The sequence below is a fragment of the Ursus arctos genome, unplaced genomic scaffold, assembly GCF_023065955.2.
Source record: "Ursus arctos isolate Adak ecotype North America unplaced genomic scaffold, UrsArc2.0 scaffold_23, whole genome shotgun sequence".
Lineage (NCBI taxonomy): Eukaryota > Metazoa > Chordata > Mammalia > Carnivora > Ursidae > Ursus > Ursus arctos.
The window spans coordinates 17,514,499-17,534,482 of NW_026622908.1; the positions used below are offsets into that span (position 1 = coordinate 17,514,499).

A 19,984-nucleotide genomic window follows, 5' to 3' on the forward strand; every position below is an offset into this window, starting at 1 on the left:
ATGTCTCATACATAGTTCATTCAACAGTAATTAATGTGCATCTTGAGTGGGTGTGAAACGGTGATGGAGAATAAATGGAGCATTTTCAGGGCTCTTCAAGGCAAACAGCTAATTTTGTGACATGGGAAAGTCTTGGTCTATAGCTTCTGAGAATAATTACATGTTGCAGCAATCCTAAATGTCTTTCCCTGTTGAATTTTCTTTCTGTTATCATAAAGCTTTCAGTAAGATCTTATTAAACAATAGCTTTGCCTTATCTGTCCCATGGGGCATTAAGAAAGGTTATATGCATAGTATCAGGATCACAGGACTATAGTGAACAGTGTCCATTAAACAGAAAGAAAGAAGATGATGAAGTACCAGATTCTCAGTTAAGGTGACAGCAACACCAGGGCAAACTCATGGATTATGAAAACATCTGCAGGATGTCTAAAATAGACTGCCTGTGCAGTTAAACTGTTGTTTCACATTCGATTAAAATACAAAGGTGAGTTAAAATCATAGTACTTTGAATATTCCAGGTCTTCATACTGTCAATGATACCTGGAAAACTCGGAATCGACCCCATGTCATAAGGCACCTGTTCCCAAACATGCATCAATTGATCCCAATTCAAGAGCTAACATTAATCCCTGATGTCGAGTAATCACAGAGAGGACTTAAAATGATGTTGAAGTTTTCCCAGGCCCCACCAAGATAGAAATACAAGTGAAGTCACATTAGCGGTAGTAACTAAAACTATGCCAGCCAATTCCTCACCTACATAGTGGAGGACTGCCAAGATCTTTATCAAGCCTGTCATAATCACTTCTAAAGGCCATTAGAAGAGTCACTCATAATCCATTAACCTTTATTCCATGTTTTTACAATGTCTTGATTCTAATACTTCGGCCAGCATCTCTTCTCCCATAACATTGGAATCATTAATTCATTCCACAAATATTTGTTAAACACCTCCTGTATTGCATTCTCTGTTTGAGTCACTGTATAGCAGTGAATGAGACAAGAAAAGTTCTTGCTTTCAGGGCACTCACATGGCAGGAGATAGGTAATACATAAGTAGGCAAGTAGATAATATGCTAAGTGATGATAAAAGCAATGAAGAAAAATAATACACAGTAAGGAAATGTAGTGTGATGGAGGTGAGGGCTAGCTTTTTAAATGAGAGAGTCAGGAAAGACCTATTTCTGCAGAGACGTTTTTGAAGTAAGGGAACAGGCCAAGTGGATATCCAGGCAAAGGTTCTAAGAATGGTAATCTGTGAAGACACATGGAGCTTGTGGGCACTTTCTCTGGTTTCTCTGGGAGTCATGTTCAGACTGGAGGAGAGCCCATGTCAAGGAGACAATTACTAATATACTTGAAGCTATATATGTTCAAAAGTTTTCCCCCAATTATTACTAAATAGAGGTTACCTGTATTCCAGGCCAGAGAGGGAAAATGTTTCTCTCTTACACTCTGCATTAAAATCCATCACCACAGGCACTGAAAAAGCATTGTTTTAATTAAGAACCTCATAGTTCCCAGAGAAACAACTCCTCCTCCTCTCTTTAGGGCTAAAGCAAAAATTGACACGTGTATGCACTTATTCATTCATTAGGCTCATTAGGCACTTGCTGAGTACATAGTGCCATTTGAGCCTCATGCAGGCACGAAGGATGCAATGGGGAATCAGTCAGCAAAGAATTCTCTTGTCAGAAAACTCGTTTTCTAGTGGGGAGGATAGAAAGAAGCAAGTATGTAGTTATTCCAGTTATTTAGTATATCTGAGCCTCAGTTTCGTTATCTATAAAGCTTAAGCATAATGTGCTCTTGAATGTTTTGAAGAGCAGCACAAGGCAAGAGAAAGAACGCTCTCTAAAGTGGTAGCTCTCGAACTCCATTAATACACCAGTGACCCTGAAGGGCTTGTTAGACTGTCGGGTCCTACCTCCAGATGTTCAGATTCCGTAGTTTGGGTGGTGCCCAAGAATTTGCCTTTCTAGCAGTTCCCAAGTGATGCTGCTGCTGTTGGTTCAGAAACCACATTTGAGAACAACTGGCCTGTGGAATCAGATATACTTGAAATCTCATCCTAAAGCCATTCTTTACGATGTCTGCGGTCATGAGCAAATAACTTAATTTCTCTTGGTTTCTGATCCCATATCACTAAGCTGGACATAATAACACTTATTTCACAAGACTGCTTTGTAAAGGGCTCACTAGTACCATTTGGCCTGTAATACAGAAACAATAAATATAAATTATCTCTCTTTCATTTTAGTCTGTCTCATTTCTCTAGGCTCTGAAATTACCATCTAAACCTCTCAAACATTTCTAATTTTTATGAAAGTAATTTTTTAATATTATCTTTTCTACTTGACAGAGAATTCCTCAAGAGAAAGGATATTATTTTATATATCACTTGCCTAACGTAGTGCCTGGAATATAATAGATACTCCCACTATCATTGTGTATTATCTTTATTACAACTGAGCCCTTCTAAAGCTATTGTATCCCGTTATCGCCTTACCTCTTTGTGTTTCCAAAACACAGAAGTTCCAATAAACAGAAAGAATCATTTTGCTCTGTTCCAAGCCTAACTCACATATCCTTGGCTAGTGATTAATCAGAAACAACAACAACAACAACAACCACCACCACCACCTTATTCTTAGCAATTGAGCTGTTGTTCAAAAATAATTCAGCAAACTTCCTAAGATGTGACATTAATCTCTCTTTGGCCAGTGTTCATGGAAATGCTGTTCATCATTGTTCCTCCACACACCTGCCTCCATGCCATCTTGCACTATTCCCTTGTGGCCCATTCTGTGTCATCCAATCCTGGCACTCAGGGTCAACTTCGTAAGTGTGTAACCTGTGCAGTACACAGAACCCCATGCTTAGAAAGGCTCTGTGCTGGATGTAATACTTACTGTCATCATCTATGTGTTTTTCCTAATATTTGAACAAGGGAGACTGAATTTTTATTTTGCATTGGTTCCCACAAATTATGTATCTGATCCCGCTGGCACTAAAGCCGGGATTCTAGGGAGATGAGGATACAACAATCAAAAAACTGCCTTTTTTTTTTTCTTTTTTCATTTTCTGGCAAGCCATTGATAGGTTCCTCAATAACTATATAACCTTGGGGAAATCACTTCAATTTACTGAGCCTGGACAATTTCATCTATAAAACCTCATCTAAACTTAATGCTCTCTTATGTACTTCTAGTTATAAAATACTATAAAATCTGTTAATTTCTAAATACAGAGAACTTTACAACTTAAAAAAGGAACCCCTGCTTTAGAGAGACACATTTTCTAAATCTATTGAATCTATTTAAGAAGAAAAACAGATGGTGAATGTATCCTAAGATGCCATTATTTCTCATATAACTATATACCTTGCATTTCCATGTAATTTCCTGGGGATAGTCAATATGAAAAGCTTTCTATACCTTAGTCTGAAAAATGACACATCAACAACATGCTGGGCCTCCTAATTACCAGGAATGTAGGGCCCATTAAACTGTGAGCATGCATATGCACACCTAATTATGTTTATGCCTACTTATAAATCAGCAAAGTGAAAGCATATGCATGCTGAAAATTACCCATCATTAACTTTCCTAATTGTACCCATAAAAAAGGGAAATAATTCACTTCAGAGTATGTTTTCATCCTTTGGGCAAAGCCTACACTCATCTTGTTTAGGTTTTGAAAAATTGTCTTCTTTCTCATAAATGGAAATCAATTCTTTGGATGCCAAAACACAACATAGTTCTTTCCTGGGTGTTGAGCCTGAGAAAATGAGAAGATTCAGATATGAATGTCAGAAGACTAGAGCATGGATCGGGAAGCAAACAGCACAGAGAGGAGATACTAGGTAAATGAAAACAATTCCATCATTCTGATGAAGAGTGCAATGTAGATGGTGACAGGCCAACTACAGACACAATGGGATGCAACAACGAGGGACAGATCCTCAGGGAAAAAGAAACATTAAATTTAGATGTTGGACAGAAGACTCAATTTCATGACAGTAATTGAGATCAATTGGAGCACTGTCTGCTCTCATTCACAATTTCCCTTGTAGTTCCTCGAACAATTACTGTTCTATTACTGGCAGGATGAAGATAAGACGGACAGGAGTTGTGCATGCTTAATTGGGCTTCCATATATGGTTTATTGCTGTCCTTAGAGACAGAAAGCACAAAGAAAGGGAGGAGAGCAAAAACCAGCACTTTTGATGTTCACAATAACGGGAAACCATCCTGGTACTAATTCAGAGGTACAGAGTGCTGAATAATAAAGCTGAGGATATGCCTCCTGATAATTCTCCTCTAGGCACTTTGCATGCATTATTTCATTTAGTGCTCACAACAGCAATGCAGAGGCTTCATCACTGTCCCTGTGACACAGATGAAGAAGATGAGGATAAGAAATCACCTAAGATGTCCCAACCACTAACTGACAGGGTGAAGATTCAAACTCCAACTCTTTCTGACTCTAAAGCCCTTGTTTAGGCTGTGCTGCCACCCAACTCAAAGTACCCCAAATTCCCAGGTTTAATCATTTCTGTTTTGCTAAAGATTCAGATAGACTTTTATTTCCTCTTCACTATATTGACAATTAAAAAAAATAAAACATCTGGATTAATGACTTTTTAAAATGCAACTTGTCCCATATGACTTTACTGTCTTCTATTAACCTATGCTAGAACAATGTTTTCCTTTGAGATTAACCAGCATCTTTGAAAACCCTCTTCTATTCTAGCATTTGTCAAATTGTAAGTCTGGCCTTCCCTAAGGAAGAAGGTAAAAAATCTGATCTAGACTCTACCAGTAAGGTTCACTTGTGCAAGAATTTGAATGAGAACTAAATAACCCAAGGAAGCCATGTGTCCAGGGCATTGAACTTTAGGAAAGCAGAAAGTTGAATGAGTCCAATTCTTCACAGATGGTAATGGCAGTGCTTCCAATTTCCAATCTGGGACATCCCAGTGGTGCCATGGCACCTAAAGCGGGGTTAAACATTGATTTTGCTCTGGGGTTCAATATCTAGCTCTCATAACTCCTGGAGATTCTGTAAGCTAATATTCTAATAATTCCCTTTTCTGTTTTTACTAAGCAGAGTACATACTATTATTTGCAACCAACAACTCTAATTTTCACATCAACTTAAGGAACTCTGAACTCTCTTCCTTGTCACCCATAATCTTCCCCAGAAAAAGACTCCAGTGGGATCCCCTATTACTTTGTTCTTCATACCAATGTTCTAGTCGGTGTGGCTTATGCTATATTCCCTCTACATGGAAAGCAATCCTATTTAATTGGATACTGCAGTAGGCTTACTGTAACTGAATCCACAGAGTGACCACAGAGTTTCCAGGACCATCCAATGCTCCCCATTATTTTAGATGTGAATACCTAGGCTAAGCCCCCGCTTGAGGGTAAATATAAGGACTCGATCACCATCTAACTACCAGTAAAGCTTGTGTAAAGAGAAAACATAGGAGAAGCTCACATCAAAGCACTGCATCTCTAACCCTCTTGACTATGCATCTTGTATGGTGTGATTCAAAAATCTCAGCTTTAAGAACATGTCAGCATCTCTAGACTAATCTGAGGGCTCCCTCTGTGCTCCCAGACTCCTGAAGCATCTTATTCATTCCTCTCCTCTGCATTTTTGATCTGTTTGTGGAGATCATGCATAATCTCTGCAACTCCTTATTCCCACTACCTGGAAGAAGAGACAGATTTGATGCCTGCCATGCTATCTGGCTTTGGTTAGTGACTAATGCTCAACAGTTTGTGTAAATTGTATTCTCTCAGCTGACTTCCATGATATTCTTAAATCTTATGAATTCATGGGAGAACCTTTTCTCACTCTTCATTGAATCCACCTGTGTCTAGCAGTAGATGGGGCACACACTTTAATGATGATGATCAAGGATGATAATTCTTAGTTACTAATTATGGAATGTTATTATGTGACACCAAGGCATTTAATACCCATCATAGCACTATAATAGTAACGTCATTATCACGTGTAGCTGAGGAAACAAAGTATATAAGAATTAAGAAAAGTGCTCCATGTCACAAAGCTTAGATGTAGCAGAGCCTGTAAGTGAACCTCACTCTGATTCTCTGACCCTTCTCCATTGCAGGGTAAATCTTCAGGACCACGTTCAAGTAACTAGGACCCAAGAATTTCCTGCTTAGATGGTCTAGGACCTGTGAATCTTCCAAGAGTGGACCCAACCACTGGTGGGGTGGCTGTTTGTGCTGGAGTATGAATCGGGCTTTGAACATGGGGGCTGGAGTGTCCACACATAGGCAGATGAGCTCTTTACACAGTGCAATGGAGCTGACAGTGGGAAGGAAGAGTGGAGTGCAGCGGAGTAATACAGAGAGTTATTTGATTCTAGGTTTCATTCTGGGGGTTGGTATGGCTTTGAAGTAGGAGGTACAACACATTTTATTTAACTGTTCTTAGTTTATGACTTTCAAGTATTAAGATAGAGGATATGTTGGCCTTTTTTTTTTTTTTCTTGTACTCAAGCCCTCGACCTTGTAAATGTTAGGGACGGGCCCTCCTAAAGCACATCTCAACAGACCAATGCAGTATTCTACCTCAGGTCATTCACAATAGCACTTTACAGTAGCTTCCTCTAAGTGTAACAAGTGGTTAGAAGAGACTGACAGGTTGTCTTTCAAATCCTTTGGAATCTTATTTGTGTCTCCTATGTATACCCTCAATTTCTATATCATGTTCCTAGATGTCTCGACAGGCGTATTTAGGAAGGAAGCCATCTCCATAGGGTCACATGTCTGTCTTTCAGTCTATACCCATAAAAAGTCCCTAAATCACAGTAAGCCTCACTGTTCAACAATGAGAAAACATTTGTCCTTGTGTAGCAGTTTCCCCAGGTACAACTCCTGCTAACCCTCAGAACAGCTTAGCCCTGGTACAGTGCTACAAATGTAATCTCCAAAATAATTAGTAATGCTCAAACCCCAAAAAAACCAAGTCACTTTTTTTTTGTTTGATACAGTGCCCAGCTAACAATAATTTTCTAAAACACTTCAGCAAGAGAAATGAAGATTGTTGTTTGTATTATGAGTGTCATAATATTACTAGTAGGCACTGTTGAAAGGAGAGAACAAAGAATTATTTTTCAGCTGATGAGATAACAGCTTCTTTTCTTAAAGGAGGAAGCTATACTCTCCAAAACTACCATGAGTCATTAATTGTTCTTAACTGCTAATCTATGTTCTTACTATGCTGGGTAACAGGTTTACCAAAGATAAAAAATTCAAGCTCAGAAGGGGCTCTATGATCTATGCAAGGAAGCCTCTGCCCAAGAGAACTGTGAAAGACCACAGTGAGTTGATTAGCCAGCAGGAAGCATTCGTGAAGGGTCCCAGGTTACCCACCTGTATGCCTCACCGCCCACTTTGACAGGTGAACCACAACTGTACTACTTCTTCTATAAGTTGTTTAAAAGTCCTGTGTAAATGAAAAACTTTTTCCTATTGATCTTCATCCTCATTTTAAATCTTCATCATCAGCGCTATCACTTTTCTTGTACTTTGCCAATCTGCAGATGAGTGGTCCCTGAACCAGAGAGTTAAGGCAGCTTCACCAATGTCACAATAACTCATATCTCTAAATGCCCAGTTCTGTGCTATGTAACAGTCTTTTCTGCTAGATTTAAAATAATGTGAATACCTGGTACATTACTATAAAACTATGTCTCTGATTTTGACACTCTACCTTCATTTCAAACTTTTCAATTACTTAGACTGAATATTTGTGTACCCCCAAAATTCACATGTTGACACTTAATCCCCAGTGCGATGGTATTTGGAAGTGGGGGCATTTGGGAGGTGATTAAGTTATAAGGGAGGAGCTTTCATGAATGCAATTAGTACTTTTATAATAAGAGCTCAATAGAGCAACTCACCCCTTCTGCCATCGAAGGACACAGCAAAAATGCGCTCATCCAGGAACCAGGAAGGGGGATCTCACCAGACACTGAAATTGCCAGCACCTTCATATTGTACTTCCAGCCCCCAGAACTGTGAATAATAATAATAATAATAATAATAATAATAATAATAATAATAATAAGTTTCTGTTGTTTATAAGCTATCTAGTCTACGGTACTTGGCAAATGTAGCTCAAACAGACTAAGAAAATCCACAAATAAATGTTTTTTGAACAAACAAAATAATGATTTAAATAAATCCTAAGGTGAATCATTTGGTGAAACAACATTTATTTCTAGTTCACTATATTCATGCTTTATTTTATCTTTTTTATTAACGCAAATAATTGTATATCAGCCTTACATTTACTTGAGTGAGGCTTCCTTCCGATGCATGTTACAGGGTTATTTGCCTCAATTTCTCTCTCTTAAATAAGGCTTTGTAGTGATTTCCTGCCGCTAAGTAACACAGTTAGAAAAGAAAAAAGAAAAGAAAAGAGAAAAGAAAAGAAAAGAAAAGAAAAGAAAAGAGAGGGGAAGAAGAAAAAGCTGTACGACCATAGTACTAAAATTCTTTGGACCAGAAAATCATTTGAGAATCCTATAAAAGCTACAGATTCTCTTCTCAAGAAGAAATACATGCACCTACATGCAAATTTTTGCATATCATATTCTAGGGCTTATTTAACCAAAGAAATCTGAAAGAGGACTCCCTAGATGTCCAAGGAATACCTAAAATCTTTTTTTTTTTGTTTGTTTTTTAAGATTTTTATTTATTTATTTATTTATTTATTTATTTATTTATTTATTTGACAGAGATAGAGACAGCCAGCGAGAGAGGGAACACAAGCAGGGGGAGTGGGAGAGGAAGAGGCAGGCTCATAGCGGAGGAGCCTGATGTGGGGCTCGATCCCATAACGCCGGAATCACGCCCTGAGCCGAAGGCAGACGCTTAACCGCTGCACCATCCAGGCGCCCCCTTGGAATACCTAAGATCTTAACCCTTCCATATGCCTGAAGCTTCTCCTCAATATTTTGACAAGAAGATTACAAGGGAGGAAGTGAGTGGAAAATAAAAATGTCCCAAGAAATACGCATTTAGTTGTAGGGGAAATAATAGAAAGGAGGGGGTAGGATCATGGAATGGGTAGGATCATAGAGACCAAATTGGCAGGAGTGGACAAAGGGATTTTTAAGATCTCTTGAATCTTATATTCAAATTATTTACTATGCATCAGGTAAACTTAAAGTCATGTAAGCTCTTATTTGTACCCTCAGATCTCCGGGAAAAGTTTCCAGTGCATCCCTGCCTCATATGAGATGAATTTGTGGGGAAAGTGTTTTAAGAGATTGAGGCTGTTTTTGATATCCGAGTCAATGAGAATGCAGAAACAGAGGAACAGATGCAGGACACAGAAGCCAGAAATCAGAGCCAGAACAGATAAGGAGAAATACAATGTTTCAGAATGTGAAGAAATCTTGGAGTGTTAGATTTTCCATAGGATGTAGAATTGGCTTTGGAGCCAATTTTATCTTACTTTAAGTGGGTAGGTAAACTCAGCTGATATGTTAGTTACTCTAACATTTTCTTAGCTCTTGAGAATTTGCAAAAAAAGAAGCATATTAATTATCCTGTTTTAACCACTTAAAAAGCCTGTGAGGTGGGCTATGTTTCCCATTTACAAATGAGGACATTGAGGCCCATAGTATAAAACAACCAAGATCACAGAACTAGAAAGACCTGGCTCACAGAGCTGTCTGGGGTTCTAACCTTTCTCCCTAACTAAACTCATGCCCTTTCCTCTGGGTCTTACTGCTTATTTGAAAACAAATGCTAGAAAATGGATATCTAGCACTTGATCTCTGTTACTGTTCTTTCTCTGTTGTGCCTGTGCTCTGCTACTGAGTCCAGTTAGAGCCTCAATATTACTACTAACCACATTATTCCCAGGGGGCACTATCATCAGAGTATTGGCAGTTAAGGTAAAACCTATTTTGTATCACCATCTGAAATGACTGGTTCAGACTTCTCCCTTAGATTCATTGTACTTGGAGAAAAAATCAGAATTAAGGAGATTTTACAGAAATGATTTGGCCATCAGTACTTTTCAGTTCTGGCTTTTATACCTGTATCCCAGTCTTAGACTTTGAGCTCAAACTCCCTACAAGACATTGCAATGTGGTTTTATTTGTGACTACACAGTCCCAGAATCACACAGAGAAGCACATTTGCAGGAGTCCAGCTTGGTAGTGATCACTCATTGATGTTATGTGAGTATATTTTACATTATAAAATAGTTTGAAAAATAGTTTGAAAAAAAATCCATTTTTTTTTCTTGCAAGAGTTGTTTTCTGATTGCTGTGTTAGATTAGAAAACTGTTTCTTGTGATTTAGCACCATGCTCCTGCACATTGAAGAGAGTAGCCTCCTTCAATTGCCACTGCAGCTAAAATAGGTCATTGTCAGAGTCCTTCCCTGCCTCCTCTTTCTAATGTTCATTAGCCCTATCCCCACCCTATTATCCTCCATTACAGCTCCCAGTTCATTTCTCTCCTTGCACTTATCATGAGTGGTTGAGTGATAACACCTCCACTCTTCTGTAACCCCCACAAGGCAGATATCACATCTCTTTGGGGTAATAGAGTATGCAGCAGTGAACCTAACACATATTAGGTGTTCAGCTAATATTTGTAGGATCAAAGAATCTGTGAAATGTATAAATGAATAAATGAATGGTGGTGCTATCTTTGCTGGTGACTTAAGAATCAGTCTAATTAAATCATACCCTCCTCATACCCTCTGTTCTAATAAACAGATGTGTTCTTTTGAACTGCCCCGATCCCCACCATCATTTGTTCACCAGTTTGAGGAACAATGTTCCTCTGTCCCTGAGTCCTTGCCTTAAACTGCTGTTCAGGACTGACTTCCTCCGTTTGGAAATTCCCAGTTCTTCTAGGAACGACTTTATATCCCTGAGTACAGTCACTCTGCTTAGGCTTTCTTTTCTATTGTTTATTTTCCTGATCCTTCCACGCTCTGCCTAAAATGATGCTGTTTCTCCCTTTTCAATGACAGTGAAAGTAAAGCAGTGATTCACAAATCCGAATCAGCACAAATACCTGAGTGTTTGCATGTCATAGCTACTCAGGGCCAGACCCTATGGCATCAGAGTCTCTAGGGCTACGTATAAGGAATTGATATTTTGTGACAAGCTCCTAGCTAATCATGATAATGAAGGGGACAGGAGCCACTACGGTAAAGGAGAGCTTGGGACATGTGAATCTGAATATTTGTTCAGAGATGGATTAACTCAGAGACTTCAGCTATTTAACCTGAGTTGATTCCTGCTCTGCAAAAAGGGTAGAGGGGTGGGGCAACCTACTCCTTGTTACCCCACCCCCAGTCCATTCAGAAGTAGATCAATACTGACCAAGAATTCTGTAAGGGTCCAGGCCCAACATTTTTAACTTAAGCAAATAGCTTTCCTAGCTCCAAATTGTAAGATAAATCCATTGTTTAGAAAACGTATTCAAATCACAATATACCAAATAAAAATTAAACACAAATGTGGTACAGAATATATGATTATCCAAGTAATATATAATCAATATAGTATACTCTTGTACTCCTTCCAAAAGCCATTACCCTGCTGCCACCAGCATCCCAGTCACTGGTTCAACACCACCACCCCTCCACGCCCCCCCCGCACCCCCCCCCCACATTTTCCGCAGCCAGTTCTCCTCAGTGTCCTTTTACACTCTATTGCATGTTGTCTAGAAGACATGCTAACTTAACGCCATTGGAGTCCCAGGGCCAGTAACTAATGTCCCCATTGTGGGAGCCAGTAGGAATCTCACTCATGCTGTTGATATAATCCTTATTACCTGTCCTAGAATTCCAATTTAGTCTCTTCTTACAAGTGATATTAGAAACAATGCATAGGATTTTAAGGGTCATTGTAGGTAGTGCCAAAATTTATTTATATTAAAAGTCAAATAGAAATTAGTGGTGTTTTAGTCTGGTTAAATATGAATTTTCTTGTCCTGAAGGTGAACAATAGCTGTTTCTTTCTGATCCAGAGTTAAGGCCACTTCCTGCTATCCTTGACCCACTAGGGAGGGTAAGGACTATTTCTTCCATCATAGGGTAAGGTACGGCTTCCCCACGCCTTACAAGACATGACCAGCTATGACTTCCCATTGGGGCAGGGACTATAAGCAGGTATACATCTCCATCACCGAATACTGCCCTCCCCAGACAAAACTGATCAACAGTCCAGACTTTTCAGATGTCCAGCAGCTAGTCTCTCCTCCTGAACTAGATGACTCTTTTTCATGTCCAAGCACTGCCACACTCCCCTGCCTTCAGGGACAACTCCGTCTTTTGGTGTGAAACTTCTAAACACAGACATGGGTGGAGTTTTTCTTCAGTACAATTGTGGAGGCAGGCAAGGGGTGTGTAAAGAAGAATTTAAAGTGATAAGGCAGAAAGGCTTAGCTGACCTGGAGGATCAAAGTGGGAGGGAATGAAAAATAAAAGCACTTTTTCATTTTGTTCTCCCTCTTCCACAAAGAAGAATGAGATAAAAGTTTATTTCACTGTGTATTTTCTTGCCACACTTAAACCTGTATTTGTGGTTCTCTCATGTTTCATTGAAGTGGAAAGAATATTGATATTACTAAAGATCCAGCCAATACCAACTAATATTTCAGTGTGCTTACTTCATTAAAGAAAATGATTTTCAGTAGATCATCAGTTTCTAAAATACTGTTGGGGGAAATGCTAATAGGTGTGTCCCATCCCCCAAAATTTGTTCTTAGTGTTCAAATAATTCTAGGAAATAGTGTCTGCTGTATTCTCCTTTTAGAGAGCCACATTCATATTTTAAAAGCTGTTCTAAATCCTGATATAAACACTACTGAACTCATTGTTTTCCTATTTTATTTATGTCCCCATATCCTCAGGAAGATCCTGTACCTCATTGATTTTAGAGATTATGTTAATATTTTGAACATGTTGATTTGGAAAAGATACTAGAGCTGCCCTTGTCCCCTCCCCACCATCTGTAAGTTCGTGTTTGGGGCTTGATAACCCCTCTTCAGAGATGCTATGGAGACATTGGCAGAACTAAATTTCTTGGCTCCAATCTCTCTCATGTTGATTCTGAGGAAAGACATTGCAATTTGGAAGTAAAAATAGCTCTGGAGATTGTAAATGGCAAAAGCAGAGGGAAAGAGAGGCAGAAAATGATAAGGGATGTAGCTAAATATTTATATATACAAAAAATGAAAACATGAGAAACGTTCCTTCTGAAATACATAATTAAGCTCAAGACAGAGTAGGCAGATGGAGTCAGTAATTACAGGTTCCTAATGTATCTAAAATTCCCAAGAATGAAAGTGTTGCTACTGATTTTGTAGCTTCACAGTTTATAGCTTGTTACTGTTTATAATAGGCTCTGCTCCATTAACACTTGATGCTCCAGTTAGATAGCTTGCATTTTAAATATAAACCTAGCAGAGCAAAGCTATGCAATTTCTGACCTACTTAGACTATTTGTGTGAAAACATGTTATAAGCTGCAGTTATTATGCATGTATTATAATGATTCATATTACTATCATCCTCATTACTGTTAATGAAGCAGTTGTGGTATCATAAAAAAGATCCTGAATTTGGGACCTCATCTCATTCCAACAATGATTTATTGAGGTGCTTGTTATTGGCTAGGTACCCTTCTGAGCCCTTGGTATACATTAGTGAATAAAATAGACTTAGATTTTGTCTCATGGAAATTTCATTCTGGTAGAAGATGGGAAGATAGAAAACATATAGTAAACAAAATAAATAAGTAAATTATATAGCATATTAGAAGGTTGTAAGAGAGGAGATTGTTTTAGGTAAATGAATTTATCAATAGACCAGTCAAAGCAATGCTCATGGTGAACATGACGTGGGGGCAAAGACTGAAGGAATCAGCCATGTGGGTATCTGTGGGAAGGGGAGAGGGAACAGTCAGTGAAAAGCTGTGAGGTGGGAGAATGTCTGGCCTGTTTAGGAACAGCAGGAGGTGAGTATGTCTGGAACAGACTAAGAGAGTGGGAGAGCTAAAAGACACGAGGTCAGAGAGGTGACACAGGGAGATTATATAGAGCCTTGTTGGCCATCATGAAGTTCTTGACTTTTATTTTGAGGGAAACTAGGATTTGTTTCAGGAATGCGGAGGAGTACAATAAATTGACTCACATTTGAATTTGGGACCTGATTGCCAAAGGATTTGTTTTGAATTCTCTTTGAATTATATGGGTTCATATTATTCTTTCATGTGTATAATAATAGAAAATAATGTCAATTCCAACTACCTAGCACTTAAACAAGATGAGGCAAAGATGTCTTACTTTTAACCAACAGAGTTCTTCTTTAGAAAAGCACTATTAAGGAGGGCATGTGTTGTGATGAGCACTGGGTGTTATATACAACTAATGAATTGTTGAACACTACATCAGAAACTAATGATATACTTACTATATGTTGGCTAACTGAACATAAATAAATAAATAAATATATATAGAGAGATTATATATATATAAATTATATATATATATATATATATATATATATATATACACATGAAAAACACTATGACTTTTTTTTTTTATAAAAAGGGTGCCTGTTTGTTGTCATTTTGGAAGACTGCCAAGTGCATGCCAAGTCCACCACCTTTTCCCAACTGCCATAGAGAGATAACATTTATCTACCTGGTGTTAAAAGACTAATCTCTCTGATGGTTAGAAGACTTATACAGAGAACTCCAGTCTATGACCCCACAGTGGCAACTCCTACACCATTTCCATGATTGGGATTATGATTCTATTGTTGTAGCCTTTATCCCTTCACCCCCTTCAAACTCAGGAACAACTGCAGAAAGCCAAATTTGCCACCCAAACCAATCACAGAAGAAGTCCCTCCATCTAGTTAGCCTGGTTCCAGCTTCTCAATGCCAACAACCACCAGCTAGAGCACACTTGAAGCTTTCCCTTGTTTTCATTATAAAGTTTCCCCATTCCCCTGCCTGCATTGAAGTCTGCCGCGGGCAAGCGATGGTCATGGAATCCCTTGCTATAACAAGCTTTGAACAGAACAGATTCCTTCACTATAGCAAGCTTTGAAAAGATGGCCTCTGTTCATGTGCACTGTACTTCTTTCTACAGAACCATCTTCATTCCCCACAAACAAGGAAGAAATGATGGACAAGGACAGGGAAGAGAGAAGTGCCCCAGGAAAAAACACATCAGTTCAGTCTCTGCAGTTTCTTCTATGAATTTTTTGGTTTAAAGCAAAAACAAATTTATTATATCACAGGGTCTGTGGGTCAGAAATCCAAATATGTTAGCTGAATCCTGTGCTGAGGGACTCAGTAAGCTGAAATAAGATTCCAGGGTTTCAATCTCATCTGAGGTTTGGGATTCTCTTCCAGGATCACTAGCTGTTGGCATATTTCAGTTCCTTGTGGTTGTAGGATTTAGGCCCTCAGCTCCAAGAGGCCGCTCACAATTTCCTGCCTTCTTTCAACCTGTCTCTACAACAGGGTGTTTTTTTTCCTTCAAGCCCAATAGTAAAGCACCCCTCCTCCACCTCTTCCTTCTCTCTCTTCTCTTTACTCTTCTCATCCTCTTTCTCTTCCCCCTCTTCCTCCCCCTCCTTTTCTTTTGAAGGGTTTGTCTGATTAAGTCAGACCTACCCAGGATAATCACCTTCTTGAAGAACCCAAAGTCAAGCCAATTGAGGACCTTAATTACATGTGCAAAATGCCTTCACCTTTGCCATATAACATAATTCCATCATGTCTGCTGGTCCACTCCAGGGCAGGACATTATACAAGAATGTGGGACATTAGAGGGAATTCTACCTATCACAGATGGAGTGACCATATTAATATCAAAATAGATTTTAGGATAAGAAAATTACTTGAAGTAAACAGGAATATTATATATAGATAATGTATCAATTCAGCAAGAAGGTATGATAATCCTAATTTTATGTACACCTAAGGACAAAACCAAAATAAATTTATGTGTACCTGAGAAACAAAAGTCAATAGAACTGTAAGGAAAAATAGAGAAATCCAAGCTTTCTTTGGAGACTTCTACCATTCCTCACTCAGTAATTGATAGAATAAACAGAAAGTCACGAAGCACAAAAGAATTGAGCAACACCATGAACCAAATGGAGATACTGACATTTATAGACCATTTCACCAACAGTATATAACATGTTCTTTTCAAAAGTACATGGAACATTCACTAAAATATTCCACATTCTTGGCCATAAAACACATTTAAAATAATAGATATCAAAAAAAAAATAGATACCATGCAAGGAATGTTCTCCAATCGCAATAAACTTACTATAAATTAATAATAGAAAGATACCTAGAATAACTACAAATAATTTGAAATTAAACCACACTCCTCCAAATACTCTGTAGATCAAATAGGAAGTCCCAAGGGAAACTAGGAAATGTTTTTAACTTAATTAAAATGAAAATGCAACATATTATAGGATAGTGAGAGCTAATTTTTTTTCTATTCTATTTAAAGTCCGGATTCAAATTCTCCAAATCCTGCTTTACATCAATATCTCAACTAGACAGGCTTCCCCTGTTTTTGTTATCAAAAATTTTGATACCTAAATTAGATTGCCTGGGTAAGCATTCTATTTTTCGAAACAAGGCTAAGTTGAGCTTTGTTTATTGCGAGATGTGTTATATACTATAGTTTCATAAATACCTTGAACATCCTATCATAGTCAAATGTTTCCATATGATTATTTTATTCTCAGAGCACAAAGGCTTATTTTCTTTTTAATTGAAATGTAGTTGACATATAATATTAGTTTTGGGTGTACAATAATTATTCAACAATTCTGTACATTATGAAATGCTTACCATGGTAAGTATAGTTACAATCAGTCACCACACAAAGTTAATTCAATATTATTTACTACATTCCCTATGCTATATTTTTAATCCTTAAGACTTATTTAGTTTATAACTGGAAGTTTGTACCTCTTAATCATTTTTACGTATTTTGCCTGTCCCTCACCCTTTTTTCATAAATATTGTAGAATCCTACCAATTAGGAAACTAAAATCTAAAGATATGTGCCAAGTAGGAATATAGCTCACTCTAGAGAGTGCCAGTTGTTCAGATTTCCTATATGCCTTCTTTCCATTAAATTATTTTATTCTTATAAACTGGAGAAAACTTTCATATGGCTCATTAACTAAAATTGCTTCCTTATTTATGTATTAAATACAATGGCTCATTGGTAACTCCTTCCATCACTGTTTCTTCTACTCCCTTCTACATCCCCTGTTCCTCTTAACTCACTACTCCTTACAGGAAATGCCAGATTCAGAGAAAGGCAATTCATTTAAAATTACCCACAGAGAAAATAGCTCTAAAATGACCAACATGTTTTCACCTACGTGATTTCCTTTTCCAGTTTTTAATTCTTGAAGACTCCTCCATGACTTCTTTAAGAAGACCTTGGAGAGCCTGGGTGGCTCAGTCAGTTAAGCATCTGCCTTTGGCTCAGGTCCTGATCCCAGGGTCCTGGGATTTAGCCCCATGTCAGGCTCCCTGCTCAGTGGGAAGTCTGCTTCTCCCTCTCCCTCTGCCCCTCCCCCTGCTCATGCTTACTGGTGCTTTTTCTCTCTCTCAAATAAATAAATGATTAAAAAAAAATAAGTGAATAAATACAAGAAGACCACTACACTGCCATCATATTCCTTGTTATCACCATTATTTCTAATATTTATTGAGGATTTATTAGACATATGCAATGTTCTAATCCTTGACCTGCATCATCTAAACTAATCTTCACAAAAACTTCAAGTGACAGAGAACACTAAAATTTGACTCTCCATCCATCTCCCTGACAAATCTTTTATTTTTGAATGTTTGTTCTCATTACAGACATCTATTTGTTTCAAGAGAAGAAAGATAAAATTAGTGTATTTAGCCTTTTCTTCTATTATTTCTTTTGGTTTTGGAAAAGCTCCTAGGGTTAGCTGATACACAAAGGCAGGCCTGTAATCCCAGAAAGGCTGCACCAACAAGGCAACACAGAGCTATGGCTGCAGAATTAGCAGACATCTAGGCACAGGATGAACATTAGAAGAACATACCAGACTCAAGAAGTAATAAATGCAGCTGTTGTAACTCAGTACCCAGCTGCTGGTTAGGCTTTGGTGGAAACAGCACTGGACTGAAATCAGTAGGCAGGGAGTTGATATTCTAGCTCAGCAATTTATAGTAGTATTTTACATGAATTTGTGCAAGCCACTTGCCTTCTCTAGACCTCAGCACTTTTTTTCTCCTTGAGAAGAAACCCTTAATTGGAAGGGAATCTGATGTACTGGTAAGGACACCAGTTTGGAGTCCAAAAGAACTGAGACTGAATATGAACGCTGCTACTTACTAGTGTCCTTTGACAAGTTACATAACTTCTCTGAACCTCAGCTGTGCCATAGGGAGTGACAGAATGTAATTTTTAAGAATGTGTGTTTTATTTCAAATATTTTATAACAAGTTAAATAGATACTCATCTCTTAGGAATGTTTTGAAGATTAAACTAGAACATAGCTAAAATGTTAAACATATAGTATATATACAATACATGTATCTGACATTCTTTTTTTTTTTTTTGCAACAGTAATTGATACTTCTTTCATATCTATTCCAGAGATAAGTGAATAAATCAATTCCATCATCCCTGCTAGGATATGTATATATCATACACACACACACATACACACACACACACACACACACACACACAGCGGATACCATCAGGATAAATATGGCTGAGACCTTAAGAGAAAAAAGTCCCAAAAAGACATCATAATGAAGAATGACAGTGCCGTACCTTGTTAATTGCTCAAGCTTTATAGACTGATATTCTATAGAGATTTTTACATATAAGTTAAGGGACAGCCTTGACTCAAGCCAAATATCACTGTATCATTATCTTAACAAAAGCTAAAGGACAGGCCCCACTGCTTTTTCTGAATTTCCTTGTGGCCATTTGACCATAATTTAATAATGACTTCCTCCCATCCAAAGACTCTTCAGTAAACTAATCAGTTTGGTATGATAACCACCAACATTAGATTTTTCAGACTTTTTAAAATCCGTCAGTAGTACCCTCACCATTTCTTAGCAACTTTTTTTTCTTTTTATAAATTAACTTTAATGGCTTGTCATTTACAAATAATAAAACACACGGATATTACATGTACAGTTTGATGAGTTTTGAAAAATGTGTACATCTATATAAATACCACCCTAATCATGATAGAGAATATTACTCTCAATGAAGAAAGTAAAGTTCCCTCATGCCCCTTCTCTGTCAATTCTCCTGCCACTACTCCAGGTAACTCTTATCTAATGTCTATATCCACAGTTTGCTTAAACTGAAACACAATATGAAATGTAATCATACAGAATGTACTCTTGTTCTGGCTTCTTTTTCCCAAGATAATCTTTTTGAGATTCATCTTATTGCTTGAATTCCTTATAGAACTTGGCTTGTTCCTTTACAGTTGTAAATAGCATTCCATTGCATGACTATAGCACTATTTCTTTAGCTGTTTTCTAAAAGTTAGTGTTTGTTCCTTTATTTATTTTTATATGTATGTGAATTTTAAATTGAGATATAATTAAGACAACAAAATTAACTATTTTAAAGTGTACAATTCAGTGAGTTTTAGTATAGATTGTGCAACCATCACTGCAGTCTTAATTCAGAACATTTACATTTCCCCAAAAGAAATCTCACAACCACTAGCAATCATTTTTCACTTTCCTTTTCCCTCAGCCCCTAGAACCTGTTAATTTACATACTGTCCCTATGGATCTGTCTATTCTAGAAATTTGATATAAATGGCTAGTCTTTGTGTCTAGCTTCTTTTCACTTAACATCTTCAAGGATCATTCATGATGTA

At 37.8% G+C, this 19,984-nt stretch overlaps 1 long non-coding RNA gene across 1 annotated transcript in view; it reads right to left on the reverse strand.

Moving 5' to 3' along the window:
* LOC130544666 (uncharacterized) overlaps positions 1–19,984 on the reverse strand; it is an 805,127-nt gene that overhangs the window by 61,006 nt on the left and 724,137 nt on the right. Inside the window, exon 4 of the long non-coding RNA XR_008961119.1 lies at positions 7,952–8,066. This is a non-coding gene — a long non-coding RNA (uncharacterized LOC130544666). The remainder of the gene's footprint in view (positions 1–7,951; positions 8,067–19,984) is intronic.